The 14227-nt window shown below is 39.3% G+C and overlaps 1 long non-coding RNA gene across 1 annotated transcript; it reads left to right on the forward strand.

Annotated features, from left to right (window-relative positions):
• The first annotated feature begins 1010 nt into the window (after positions 1 to 1010).
• On the forward strand, positions 1011 to 10743 carry LOC112983700 (uncharacterized). Its single transcript, XR_003259312.2, has 4 exons — positions 1011 to 1151; positions 1929 to 1992; positions 7211 to 7286; positions 10641 to 10743. It is a non-coding gene; the product is annotated as an uncharacterized LOC112983700 (long non-coding RNA).
• Positions 10744 to 14227: the final 3484 nt, after the last annotated feature.

Consider the following 14227-nt stretch of genomic DNA (forward strand, 5'->3'; position numbering starts at 1 on the left):
CCAGATGACTTGCAGGCTGTTTTGAACCTTGCATGGTGAGCATCACTAGTAAACATTGAATTGCTATAGCAAAGGCATTTGCTTTCTGCAGAATTCAGGCATGCCTACAGCAAGTGCTTGTAGAGAGGAGAAGATGAATAGAAAATCTCTGGACATGATCAATGTACTAATTTCCAGCATGAATAAACTCTCCAGAGTTCTTCAAATGGATGCATATTTATCTTCTGACTAAATCAATATTTGTGCTACAGAAAACTATTGATAGCTTCAAGGGTTTTTTTATAATATAATTGTCTGGCTTTCAATTACTCACTTTTTGGTTGATTTCATACTGAGAACAGATTTTTTTTTTTTCATTGTTGACATAAGCTATGAAGCTCTATCAGGATAAACATGGTTTTGAATGAGTCCTGAAATTTTAAAGGTCCCAGCATATTTTGCAATGCTGTGCCAGGTATCAGTTGGTGGGAATTCTGTATTAATGCATTTCACATTACACCTTACCTTTGTTTACAAATCATTTTTCATTATCACTTTTGGGCCGCTGTCCGTTCTAGCGTATTGCTGAAACCTGGGAATTGAAACATGGTGTTTATTCAGTGGGATATTGATACATTTGGACAGTTTATTCATGGGTGGTAACTTTGCTGATGCCATTTGATGAGTACACAAGTACTGATCAAATTTCCTTCACACTGTTTTCTCAGGCTGACTACGACGAAGAAGTAACAGAACTTGCATTATGGCTTTTTTGCTTTCTTTTTTGCTTTGCTTTAAGCTCTAAGTATAAGCCCTGCTATACTTCTATGTTTAAAAAAAGTCATAAATCAAAATAAATTCAGGTGCAACATATGGCATCTTGGATTTCAAAATTTAAAATGACATCAAATGTAAAAGTGGTTTGTAGGTTGTTCCTAAGATTTGTGAATCATCATGCAAAAACATGTCTCTGTTCAGTCTCTTGGTATTGCAGGTACCTGGGGAATCGTTTGCATTCCAACTCCTTGCCTAGCTGTTCGCGCAAAATCAAAGACTCCAGAAGTTGAGGACTGCCTACGGTTGATCCCAGTACAAAGAGCTTTATTGTCACAGCATATGCAGTATGCATCTTTATAATGAAAGAAGCCCCCTGATTTTGGTCTTCTGAGCAGGTAGGGCTTGTAGTACTCAAAACTACTAGTACAAGCTGGGAACTGCCTTCTCCCTTGAGGATCAGCCTCCACAGAGCATCACTGGAGAAGGGGGGACTGAGAAAGCCCTTAATGAAACCGGGAGACTGGGCAAATCTTCCTGGGGGGACGTGCGGGAGGGGCTGTCTGGACCTGACTTGGGACCTGGCTGCCTCTGAATTCGCAGGTCTACAAAGAGCAATTGAATCACTGCTAACAGCTGTGACCTGAATCACAAAATTCCCCAGTTCTCTTGAATCAGCACCCTTGGATAAAGTTTCTGATATTTCTGTTGCCTTTGTTACTGCTTGGTCACCTCCACATCGTTCTTTATCCAAGGAGATGCTGCTTTGGCATTTCACTTTAGATTGCTTTTGCCCCTTGTCTGTATAGCATCTAACAGTCAACAAGATAGAATATAAAATAATGGTTATCTATTCATTGGCAGAATTGCTGGTACTATTGCTGCTTTTATTTCCACTGGTTGTAAAGTTACAACTGTAACATTTTCAAATTAACTACTGTATAATATATACATACATATACATATATATGTAATTGCTTCATTCTGAGTGTAAGCAATATGGCAAATTTTAGGTTTTCTCTCAGAAAAACTGTGCCATATTTGATGATATATTTCAATGTGTCTATATGTATGTGGGGGGGGGGGGTGTATAAAATATGCAACTATACAATGTAATAAAAAGCCTGACCTGGGTGATCAAATATCTGCAGTCATCTTTTTCTCTTTCCTTGCAGAAAGAACCTCAGGAGACTAATGGAACAAGTTAGATGTCCAAAGCCAAGAGAAAACCTGTCAACGGTTGGTTTCTCTTTTTGTTCTAATACCATTAAATTACATTATACATTTCCCATTATTTTTCAATATAAAGGACTTCTGTAGTTGCCATCATGTAGATGTTTGTAATGGGAACATTAAGACTGGTATTAAAGGAGAATGAAGGGAATGTCTGGGTGCAGAAGCACCATGAGTGGCTAAAGGTGTGTAAGAACAGCAGGCACTAAGGGCTGTTCAGATCAGGAAAATGAAGGGACAGGCTAAAACGAGGGACAGCCTAACCCCAGATTAAAACAGTAGGCACCTCACAGTCGCTGTGAGGTCCGGAATGGTATGCAGAGGCACACCCAAAAACCAGCACCTCGTTACCAGCGTAAGGAGAAGTTGGATGTGGTGATGGCTCTATATTCAGCACCAGTTGTGCTCTGCATTGCTGCAATTAGCCCTGGCCAAACCACTTGGCCCCACACTTCTCAGTGCCAGGATTATGGGGCATTAGACTGTTTGTGTGAATGGGTGAAATCAGCCCTACTTTAAAATAAAAACACCTTCCCCTGCTATACAGTCCCTTGCTACCTGGTTGTCACGGTGTTGCAACATTAATTGTGCAAAGCGTGGTCTATGAAAAAATCTCAGAATGCTTGCTCTTAGTCTACCATACAATTAAACCAGGAAATTTTTGATCATTTGGTTCCTGCAATTTAAGCTTTCAAGCCTTTCAAGTTTGTGAGCAGTTACGGTTTCTTTGAGAATAAGGCTACACATCCCCGTAGACACTGGAGAGTCATATTAAATTGGTATCGCTTTAAAAGTCTGTTCTAGGTGAGAAATAAATTGAGTTCAAAATGTTTCCTTGTCAGGACACTGCTTCAGAAATAACCTGATCTTGCAATCTCAGCTCTGCTCCGACTTCTAAAACTTGTAATATCAATAGAGTTCACCTAGTTCTGTCATTTAAATGTTGTCATTAGGCTGTGATAGATGAGAAAAGATTCTTAATATGCCATTGCTTTTTTTGTTTATTTGAATGCTATCCAAATCAGAATATTTCTCACTTCACCTCATTTCTCATTATACTTGAAAGGTTTTTGTGTTTAATTATTGGATAATGAAGATAACCGGGAATCTTTATTTATTTATTTTTGTTCTTGGGCAATTGGTTCTACGGTTTATCTCTCAACGGAAACTGAGATTAAAAAAGTTAATGAATTGTGCATACATCATCTGTGGGTTTCAGTTTCTGATAAAGGACGTTTTATTTATGTATTATTTAGCTAATGTACACTTCTTTGACTATGCCAATGAAAAATAAATAGAAACCTTAATCGAGGTTTCTCAGAGATAATTAACTGAAGGGCTTGCAAGTTATGTACAAAGGTTTGTTATTAGAAAGGAGAAAATAGTCGCCTACACAGAGGTTAGCTACATATTTCTTTTAGCTTAGGATGATGTAGGATGACAATATCTGTCCCCTTGAGAAAAAGAACTAAAGAAAACTTGCAATTTTGCAATGGATCTCTTTTCTAATGATAAGAAATAACCTTATTTTTTAATTTTAATTCAAATAATAAATATTATTATGATTTTTCTTTATTAAAACAGTATTTTGCTGAATTTAAAGTTTGATATAATGCAATATGAAAAAAAGTTGTTCATTAAATGGAAAATCTGAGCAACTATTTTGGTAATAATTACCTGGACAAAGCTACTTTCCTTAATGGCAGAGAAATCTCGCAAATTCAACACCAGAATTTCTTTTGAGAAACCGATCTTTCTTGAAGTAGAGGGAGACGGGTGGGAGTGCTCATTAGCAGTAAAATTGTTTGTTCAACTACCAATTCCTTTCCGCAACTTCTCCCCACCTAGGAAACTCATGCTTTAGGGAAGACAAGACAATATGGTTCATCTGGATTGTAATCCTTCCCTGATCAGCCCTCTTTTTTTCCTCATAAAAAGACCAGTATTCCCTTTAACCAAGGAAAAGCATTTTAAACATTTCACTTCCCTAGTGCCTATTTTTCCTCTTTGGTATAATAATTTCTCCATTTCAGCCTTTTACTTCAGTTACTTGCAATGTTCTTGCCTAGGGAGGGGGAAGAAGGAGGGAGTTTCCTGATCACATTTGCGTTGACTGAAATGAAGAATAGCATCAGCTCTTAAAATAAAGAATCAAAGAGGAAGGATTAGTATGTTGTGGGCAAGAAAGGGTCAGTAAGGTTAGTGCAAGATATGTGTAACTTTTTACCAAAATTTATTCAATTTTCTGAGCTACAAATGATGATCAGTTCATAGACGTGCCCTGGGAAAGCCATTTTTATTCTCTGAGTCACTCTGTTTTGAGAGCATTCAGAAGTGTCCCCAAACACTTATTAGAAATTCTGTATATGTGATGTGCTACCTACCGTAACACACATGCGAGAAACTCTTTGCCCAAAAAAGAACTGCAGCTATCTCAAAAATGCCAATAAATTTATAACAACCAAAAAAAAGCATTTTTTCGTAACAGTCATCATATATACAAAGAATCCATGCCTAAGACTTCCAGTTAATATATATGTAGAATTCGGGGAGAGGCTCAAGGGGATTATGGGTATGAGATTAAGTGCTCCTCTGCTGTGGCTGTGACATGTGTCCTGATGAAAAGGTGTGCTCGCTCACAGCAATGTGCATGTTCTGTAACTGGTAGGATGCAATAGCCAAAGCAAGGCCTAGCTTAAGCACCGCCGACCAGGTCTCCAAGACCCCACTGCATTGGGACCTTGCATGAATGTTGAGTACTAAGAGAATGGATGGACAGTTGTTTCAGGGTTTCGGAATCATGCTTCTGTTTCCTTGGATTTGGGACCGCACCAAGTGAGATGGGCATCCGTGTAAAAGCCCAGCATGATCAGAGATGGCCATGCATAGCACCCTGGTGTACTGGGAGTGCTGCAGAAAGTCCATCGGCTAGCAGGAAAGTGCAGGGGTCTTCAGCTGCCACTGGATTGATCCCTTATGCTCTGTCAGGGTAGAGTCAACTTGGACACTTGGTCGTCATAACTGCAAAAATTTACATTTTTCAGATTAAGATAGTTGTGAATTCTGGCGTAATGCCTAGGATAGTGTTTTAGACTTCAGTGCATAAACTACAGAATCTTCTAGGCACAAAGTTTTCTACAAGATTTTAGCTTAGAAAATGAAAGCGATTTTTTTTCAGTTAACTTAGATCTTTAGACAGTCTTAGCTTCAGGAAAATGTGACACGGTCAACTCTCGAAGAATAGTCTCAAGATAAATGAAAGTAGAGAGTCTTCTTAAAGAAGACTTATCTGAAACTAGCTTAAGTGAAAGATGCTGAAAGCTGCCAGGTAACATATTGAATTATTTAATGCTACCCAAACAGTTCTGCCATTTTGATATCTGCCTCAGAATAGCACCGGAATGTGGGATTCAAAGAGTTGCTCTGTGGCTGGGCACTGCACTGCTGGCCATGGCTTGGTTCTGCTATTAGGGATGGATGGTTGCCTCCCAAAGAGCTGAGTGACCGCTGTCGGTTGCCCAAGATGCTTTTTTAGAGCTGAGACACCTTTCCTAAGATCTTCTGACCAAGATCTGAGCTTTACCGCAAAAAGTCTGGTTATCTGGCACCCAGGTTGCTGTCCCCAGGATCACTCCCTTGTTACATCAGGAGCGGTAGGCTGATTCATATTTGCTGAGATTCTCACCCAAAACTACGGATTTAGCATCACCAAGGTATGGGTAAAGAGCAAAAGGAAATTCTGAGGCAGATGTTCACATATTTTTATTCCTTTTCTTTACTATGCAAAGAAGATGCTGACACTTCCAGCAGCTCCAAGAAGCATTCCCAGGTGCAAAGGACAAGAAGTTAAGCCTAGAAGCAAAGGGGATGAACCTAACTATGGTAAAGATACCATCCAAAAGGAAAGGCCGTTCTCAGACCATAGCTGAAGAAAGATGTTATAGAATAATTCCTCCTAATGTCTATAGAGTCTTTTTGAGTATTGTTATCAACTTTCATCCCACTTGGAGTTTACCATGTCTTTGGAGAGCACTCCAGATGCATCTCTTTGAAATTTATGTATTTCTGAAATGACTGCGTATGCCTACTATTCCCCACAAGTGATCCGTCAGTGTCTTGGCTGAGACTTCACTTAATGGAGCCTCAACTTTGTGTACTCAGAGCCTTTTAAGTTTTGGAGCTTAGAAAATCCTGTGATGCATCCCTCCTCATTAGTGCTGCTATATTCCTAGTTTCACGGTTCACCTTTATTCCTTTGATAAAATTCTCCAGCTGGGTCTTGAATTTCCTTCATCACTATGCTTTTAGAGTAAATGGAGAAATTCCTTGTATTGATGAATTTATCCTCACGGCAAATGGATAGAATTACACCGTTTGTTGTATAGAGACAGAGAATGCTTTTTATACCTGTTATCCAAAAGCTCTCACATATTCCTCTGGAGAAACTTTGAATTTCTGCTAAGCTGTATCAGAGTTTTTTAGGCGTTCTTTTCACTTTAATTCTAACAAGTATAATTCACACTCATAATGAAGCACAAATCTAGTGAAGAAGCAGCAAGACATTTTTCTTGGCTTTTAGGAAGAAGCTCGTTCACCAGGATTTGCAGCTGCTGGAGTAAACATAAATTCCCAATTTCTGGTGTCGAACAATAGGTTAAAATAGATATTGAAAATACTGGGCAAACCCAGTCTCAAGTAAGCCTGCAGATTCTCCATGCTCAAGTCTTTGGGAATGTTTACACGCACTTTGTTAAAGTGAAATTTTAAAGATTTGTTTCTATTGCACCTTACTATATAGCAATGACCTATCAATAACACAAAAGATAGCAGAACTGCTACTGCTTGTCTTTCTAAATCCATGCACAAAACCTTTCCAAGCTAGTCACAAGTTCAGAAACCTATAGGGAATATTTGAGCTCCCAAAGAGGGAGGTCAGATTTTCAGGAAAGTTCAGATCTCATTTTTGATATTAGGATGCACTTAGTTCGTGTACGAAAAGTCCCAAATTCTCAGCTTCATTCAGATTTGCTACCATTTTAGTGAAACAGGAGACAAACTCATCTTTTAGTTTCTCTCTTCACTCGGAAGAATTTTGGAAGGGATACAGGGAGAGGGGGCCGCTGGTGGTTAGCCCGTTATTCATCATCTTTAAGGCACGCTAACAGACTTCCAGCTGAAGACCTATTTGTAGACTGACAAACTCTATTCCACATTTTTCTTACAGAAATAAATGCAACAGTTAACTCTAAGGCCTGATTTCTCTACGATTTGGCACTGTTATATAGGAGAACAGATTACAGGTATGTGATTTCAGTAGGCTCTTTGCTAATCTACATGAAATACCACTTGGGTAAAAAGATAACCTGGGCTGTACAACAAGGTGAAAAAAAAGGTTAAATCTCCTTTACTAAGTAAGCATAATTCAGTTCAAGGAATCCACTGTAATTCAGCAGTTCTGACTTCCTTCCTAGATTTTCCGGGGGCGGGGGGAATAACTTATGTGATGTTCCTGTGTGCTTTTTTCACTGGAGTTCGTCCTGCCAAACGCTTGGTAGCACCGAAAAAATAGGCATCTTTTGAAGATTTATCAGAAGTAACAAAGATTACATGTAACAGCTGAAGGTTGTGCTAACATCGCTAGAAGAGTCCTTTCCGAGAGCAGTAATCCTGTTCTGTAGCCAAAGCAGAGGCCTATGACACTTAACACAGTATAAATGCAGTATTTGGGATATAATTAATATTAGCTTGTCTTGAACTCAAATATAGCCATACTGTGGCCAACAAAAGTATAAGTATTTTGTGACACTGTGACAGCATAGATCAACAGGATATACCCGTCAGTGCTAATTCTATGGCACTAGCTCCATAGCGTTATGTACGTACAGCTAATTTAGGATATAAATGTTAAGGACTAACAGTTTTTTTATATAAGTAGTGATAATGATTCACGAAGTGTGTTGTTAATGAATTTAGTAAAGTTTTATTTTCAGTTGCAGCCGTTTCACATAATGTTTCTTCAAACACAAACACTAAAGCAAATTAAATACACCCTAAGACTCCTCTATACCACTCCAGGTTTGTGTGTGCATGTGTGTGTGTGTGTGTGCGTGTGTGTGTGTGTGTGTGTGTGTGTGTGTCCTGTTCAGTGGGTGAAAAAAAAATGATTTAAATGAAAATATGATATATGGTATAGTGTAGTCTCTTTTTCTTCTTAATTTGACTTCAGGTTGAGGAAGAAACTAAGAACCTTCGTTGAGTTTTTTCTTTTGGAGACTTAAATGTTACATTTTCTTACATATACATAGTAAATTAGCATGCTTTAATAATTCAGTCAAGTGACATATTAAGTGTCATTTTTTTTATAGCTTAGCCAGATGGTATTACAAAAAAAGTGTGCAAAACCAGTTAGTATTACACCTGACAATTTTCCACACTTGTCAAAAGGACAAATTAATTTTTTGTTCAGGCAGAGTATCAGAAAAAAACAACCTTAACCATTTCTGTGCAGAGCTGGAATAAGTCTGGACAATATTTGATCTGGCTTACTTGACCTTCCTTAAACTAGGGTGTCCCTGGCAGATACCAGGACTACTGTTACCCTTCCAAAGCTATATATGCATTTTATATAAGGCTGTTGCAACTGCATACGCATACACACATACATACATATGTGTGTGTATATACACACACACACACACAAATGTACACATATATGTATATATGTACATGTATGTATGGGAATTAGAGCTTGCTGTGCGGGAAGCATTTAGAAGGCTGACAAAACAGGCCCGTTTTGAGCCTTAAAACAAAACTTAACTCACTATTATTGTTTTCACTATCATCATTGCCATTATTATCATTCATATCGTTGTTATATTATTGTTCATTCATGAACAGCACACTTCGTGTTAGTAGTTAAATCTTACCTGTCATCATCAGCCTCATCACTATATACATAAAATGGTTAGTTTTTAACGCTCGTGTTCGAAACTAGCTGTGAGTTTACAATACCATGGAGCTGATACTGTATAGTTAGCACTGATGGCCGCAGTCCTTGTTGGTGCTTAGCCTCAGTGGTGGAGGTGATCAGGCTGGAAAGCACTTTGGTGAGAGAAGTTAGAACCAAAATGGGTTCATTCTTCTTCTCCATCGCTTCCTCTTTATGCTTGGTGTTTCTGTGCTACTTGCCCTATCCCCAAAACGTGTCCGTGTTGGGGGGAGATGTCACGTCTGCTTCTGATGATATTTCTCTTCTTTTTTTCTTGCCTGTCATCTGTCCTGCACATTCCTGAGGATGCCCTGCCTATTTATAATCCCTTCTGCCAAACTGCTCTGGCAACTGTTTCTCACTTGAATGCCTCCTGCATGCAGCCACGCACATCCTCGTTTGCCCCTTTGGTGGTTACCTTGCTCACATCCTCATGTAAAATGCTTATACGTTGTGTCTGGCTATGCCAGCACAGTTGTTGGCCACACTATTTTAGTATGCTTGTATTTGGGGTTTAAGTGAAGCTAAGATTAATGATATCCTCATTAGTGCACCTAAATTTTATTTGGTGTCACAGGCCTCTGGTTTAGTTGCATGAATATATATGACAGAAGAATTTACCCTGGTTTACAACAATTCTGAACTGAAAGTGAAGCCTCTCCTTTTGATAACCTCTCTGAACAGCCGTGAGTAAGTTTAAAGAAATATAAAATCTGTATAAAAGTATATAATGGACCTATCTTTTTGTGTGTGAATAGTAAAGATTATAGTGTAATAATAATATAGATGGCTCCAAACAGAGATTAGAGAAGTAGTTAATAACGATCACAGTGTACAAATTATTTTAAAAAATGGTAAATATTTTAACAAATTTGGCACATAGCTTCTATCTGTTTCCTGGAAAAAATTTCTAAAGGGACCTTTTTTACTGTGGAGCTGACATAAGATCAGCAAATTGTATATGTTGGAGAAATTGGTACAGGAACAATTCTCTCTCTCGCTTTATATTGAAGTCAACAGCAGGAATAAAACTTCAGCACTTGGGGAGTCAGAGCCTGATAATCTTTGAACTTTGAGACTTCAAAAATTCCAGAGGGAGACAAGTTGTGAAATTCAGTATTGAATTTCAGGCCAGTTTAAGACTGATTCGTACTACCTCGCTCTTCTTATTCAGTGTTTTCCATCAGCAGAGGTCAGTCTCTCTACCCTCATTTTGCTGATGAAAAATGATGAGGCACAGAGAGATAGAAGTGACTTGTTTAAACTCGTCTGGCAGGTGCAGGTGGTTTGGAGCCTGAGTTCATGAGGTCCAGTGTTGCCAATTTGCTGCATCCAAGTTACCAACTAGGCTGCTTCAATTCCCACGAGTTTCTTACACCCATAGTCTTACTAATGGCAAAAGAAACACACTTTGTGCAGAAAGCCAAGAATTTATTGCTAGTCTAATTAAAGTCTTAACAGTCTAATCAGGACTTACTGTGAGTCCTCTGCTGGGAGGAGTATGTTGTTGACGGCTTCTTCCTCTGCTGTAGTAGTGTTTGGGGTCATTTTTGTATGTTGCTAACATGCTCTTACATGCTCTAACATGCATTTATATTTTTGCTAACCTTTTGTTGTTGTTGTTGATTTGCAAGTGCATGTTACATCTGAATTTATTCCATCTTAGCATACAGTCGTTCTGACATATGTTGGATAGTTGTTCTTTGATACCTCTGAAAGTGGATTTGCCCAGCTCCCAAGGCCGAATGCCTCTGCTGACCAGCAGTTCACCAATGGTGAGTTACTGATAGCTCAGCACCCTCCGGACTCATCCTGTTTGTACTTTCAAGGCCTCTGCTGTCATCCCACACATGTAGTCCCCTATGCTAGATCTTGTTCTAGGGCCCTAGATAGCTCATTCTGCACAAAACAACCTCTTGTTATTAAAATCGAATAGTTGCAATAACACGGTAAGTGTAACCCCACACAGTGGTACAAAGCTAGGTAAAGGAAGAGCAGGGACTAGTCACCTGGTGATTAGACAATTGCTGTTGGAGCTAAAGAAGCTAAAACAAATCTCTAGGCAGGCCAAGACAAGCTCGGAGGCCTCTGTTGTTAGCTGAACGCAGCCTGTGGTCTGCTACGAGAATTTGCTACGCGGTAGGCTGCAAGGCTCCACAAGTCACAGACGTGCGGAGTGCATTTAGAAAGATGAAGACAAGAGTTTGCAAAAGAATCTGGGGCAAAAACCAGAAAAGTGTGCTCTCTCACAGAGGCTGTAGGTGCAAGTGATGAGGGTTAAGAGACCTGTAGAGACAGGATGAAATTGTGTTGTCACTGTCATCACTTAATAACACCCCTTAGGGTTCAAGCAGAAAGCACTAACGAGAGTCCTAATGGCAGTCTAAAGCGGTCCAGTGTCACTGTGATTTGACGCAACAAATTTGTAAATGCCAAGCTTACACTTACAGCAAGTTATTGGTGTGATTCCAGATTAGTATGGTACATTCTGTGAAATCAATAACATTCACAGAACTCTTATAATTTCACTGTTCTTCTGGCTAACAGTCTTACATTTCATCCATTTTTAAGGATCCAGCTTCCACAGTATTTGCTTGATACTTTAAATCTAACTTCAGGTTTTCAGTGAAAGGGTTCATTTAATCACAATGCAATCTTACGCTATTCGTGTTTCTCTGGTATCAATGCATGATGATGCCATTCACAGAATTCATAAATACAGAGTTTCTGATTAGATATTCACCTGAATAATTCTTAGTCAAATGAAACACTTTTCTGATATTTTAGACCAATATATTTTCCACCCGGTGGGAAAGAAAGTCTGAAAAACTATTTTGAAAGGGTTTCTAATTTCATTTGGCTGACACATATAAAGACTCAAAGGCAATTCATATTTTAAGTGGTGTGCAGTATTTTGTTGAAGGTATTTACAGTATATATAAAGGCATAACGCATATCGCAGAGAAACTGACGATCATCCAAAAGAGAAAAAAGTTGTCTGACCGAAGTGAGATCCTTCAGAGCTATCAGCCCTAAGTGCCTACGGAGTTAGGTGAGGTGTTTGCCCTCATTTATGTAAGAGGTGGGAAAATTTAGATAACAATCCATTAATAATAATAATCCCTTCACTATAAAGAGCTAATTTTGAAAGACAACACAAAAACCTAACAAGTGTCTGTGTTTCTCATTTAACAGCTCTGCTGTCATTACCGTCACGCAAATGCTAGGCAGGTGTTTCTGGGGGATACAAGCAGGCATTAAGCTCACCAGGCAGAGCTCAGGTACGTCCTGTGTTAGGTTATCTGACTTTATGTGCTGTGAGAGAGCCTTTTCCCTTCCCCGTTCCCAAGCACAGCTCCTTGACGTGACATCTTGCGGTGTCCTTGACCATCCTGCTCCTCTGCTGTTTTCTTCCACTTTTCTCAAAGATATACATGCCTTCAGCCAGGGCCACTGTTTTCACTGGTTTTATTTGTCCCGAGGAAACCCATCTGCCCACATGGCCCGGAGTCTATTTAATCTTGCCACGTTCGTCTGTGTTTTGGAGATTGGACTCTATTTTTCCAGCTCCAGTAAACAGCCTGCTCTGCCGTTCGGCTCGAAAGGGAGGGCAGCTGCGATGCCCACTGGTTGCAGTAACATTTAACCCAACCCACAACTATGCTCACAGTAACTGATTACTTTGAAAGCCCCAGAGGTATTATTTTCACCTCACCTGATCAAACTTTTATTTCAGTCAACGGAAAGCTTCCCCTACCTTTGCCTCCATATATCTAGCTTGGGTTTTCTGAGAGTTTAAGCCTTTAGAGCTGCTGAATAGGGCTGTTTCTAAAAAATCGTGATTGTGCTTCTATTTCAGCATGTTTAAGAAAAAGACCTCAGCTGTCAGTATGAATATTTAATTACACTGACAACTGAAATGATAGAAGGAAAGGGGTAGGGGCAAGAAAACTTGAAGGTAAGCAGGAGTAGGAAATATTATGTGGCCCTTTGTTTTCCTTTATGCCTTCTGCTCCCTCTCATTTCCTGGGTATGTTGGCTCTAGAAAATTAAAACCATTACTCTTTATGGCTGGTGGCAGTCTTCTGAAATCATTTTTAATCAACGCGTCCTAATGAAAATGGAGGTTTTGAATGAAAACATAGCACTGTTGCTGCAGCGCCGGTCAGAAAAGGTATCCTCAAGGCCAGAATGAAATTTCTGATGAGGGAGAGGAGGCAACTTGGCAGGCATGGCACGCCGTGCTGGGCAGCAGCGGGCTGGGAGCTGAAGCGTTAAGTCTTTTCTCTGGCTTTTTTCTCTGAACCAGGGTTACTGCCCTGCTGCTGCTCAAAAGGCTATTGACTGTTCGGGGTAGGGAGAAAGGAGTGTGTTGAAAGAGTATTTTGAAAGGTTTTCAGCTTCGAAATGAGAAGCATCTTCAAATATATAAATGTTGCCAAGGAGCAGAAAATGGTTTCTCCCCCCTGTCCCCCGATTTTCTCTCCTCTTTTCAACTTGCTTTTTAAATCTGCCCATGGCTTTTGCTATTTGCCTTCCATTCCATGTTCTTTAATCGTTATTCCCTGTTTAGTATCCTAAATACAACTTCTGCAATATTCTGGGTGTGAACAGGAATAAAATGGTGTAAGATATATGTCTTCAGAGCTTTCTCTTCTCCATCAGACTCTACCTTTCCTTCACAAGTGATAGAAAGGCCCCTTTCAGATTTATTTTCCCAGTTGTGAAAGCTGTTGTATATCAGACACACGGAACTGCTTACTACTCAGATTTCTTTAATAGGAAAGGAAACTTTAAAAGAGACCCGGTCACCCATGGATGGCTGATAAAGACAGCAGAGGTTAGAAAAGAATCAAAAGCAGGGCATAACAGAATAAATCTAAAATAATGAAACAAGTAGAATAAGATAATAGGAAGGAAAGTGAACAGAGCAGGGGAAGAATTACTCAATTTCTTCTCCCTGAAGAAAGCTGACAGTAGAATAGAAATAATCTTCTATAATGGAAAGGTGTGTTCACATTTTTAATGAAATATAAAAAAGAAAGATCTGTCGTAAAAATAATTAGATGTCTAGAAAACATGATCTACAATGGAAGATTGAAAGAGCTGAGATAGCTTAGGCAAGGGAAGTCTAAAGGGAGATGTGGAAACAGTCTTCAAATATGTAAAAGGCTGCTGCAAAAAGCAGGGGGAAATCAGTTCTCTTTGTCTTAGGTGAATAAGACAGGAGTAAATTGCAGCAAGGGAAGATCA

The sequence above is a fragment of the Dromaius novaehollandiae genome, chromosome 8 (assembly GCF_036370855.1).
Source record: "Dromaius novaehollandiae isolate bDroNov1 chromosome 8, bDroNov1.hap1, whole genome shotgun sequence".
In the NCBI taxonomy this organism is placed as follows: Eukaryota; Metazoa; Chordata; class Aves; order Casuariiformes; family Dromaiidae; genus Dromaius; species Dromaius novaehollandiae.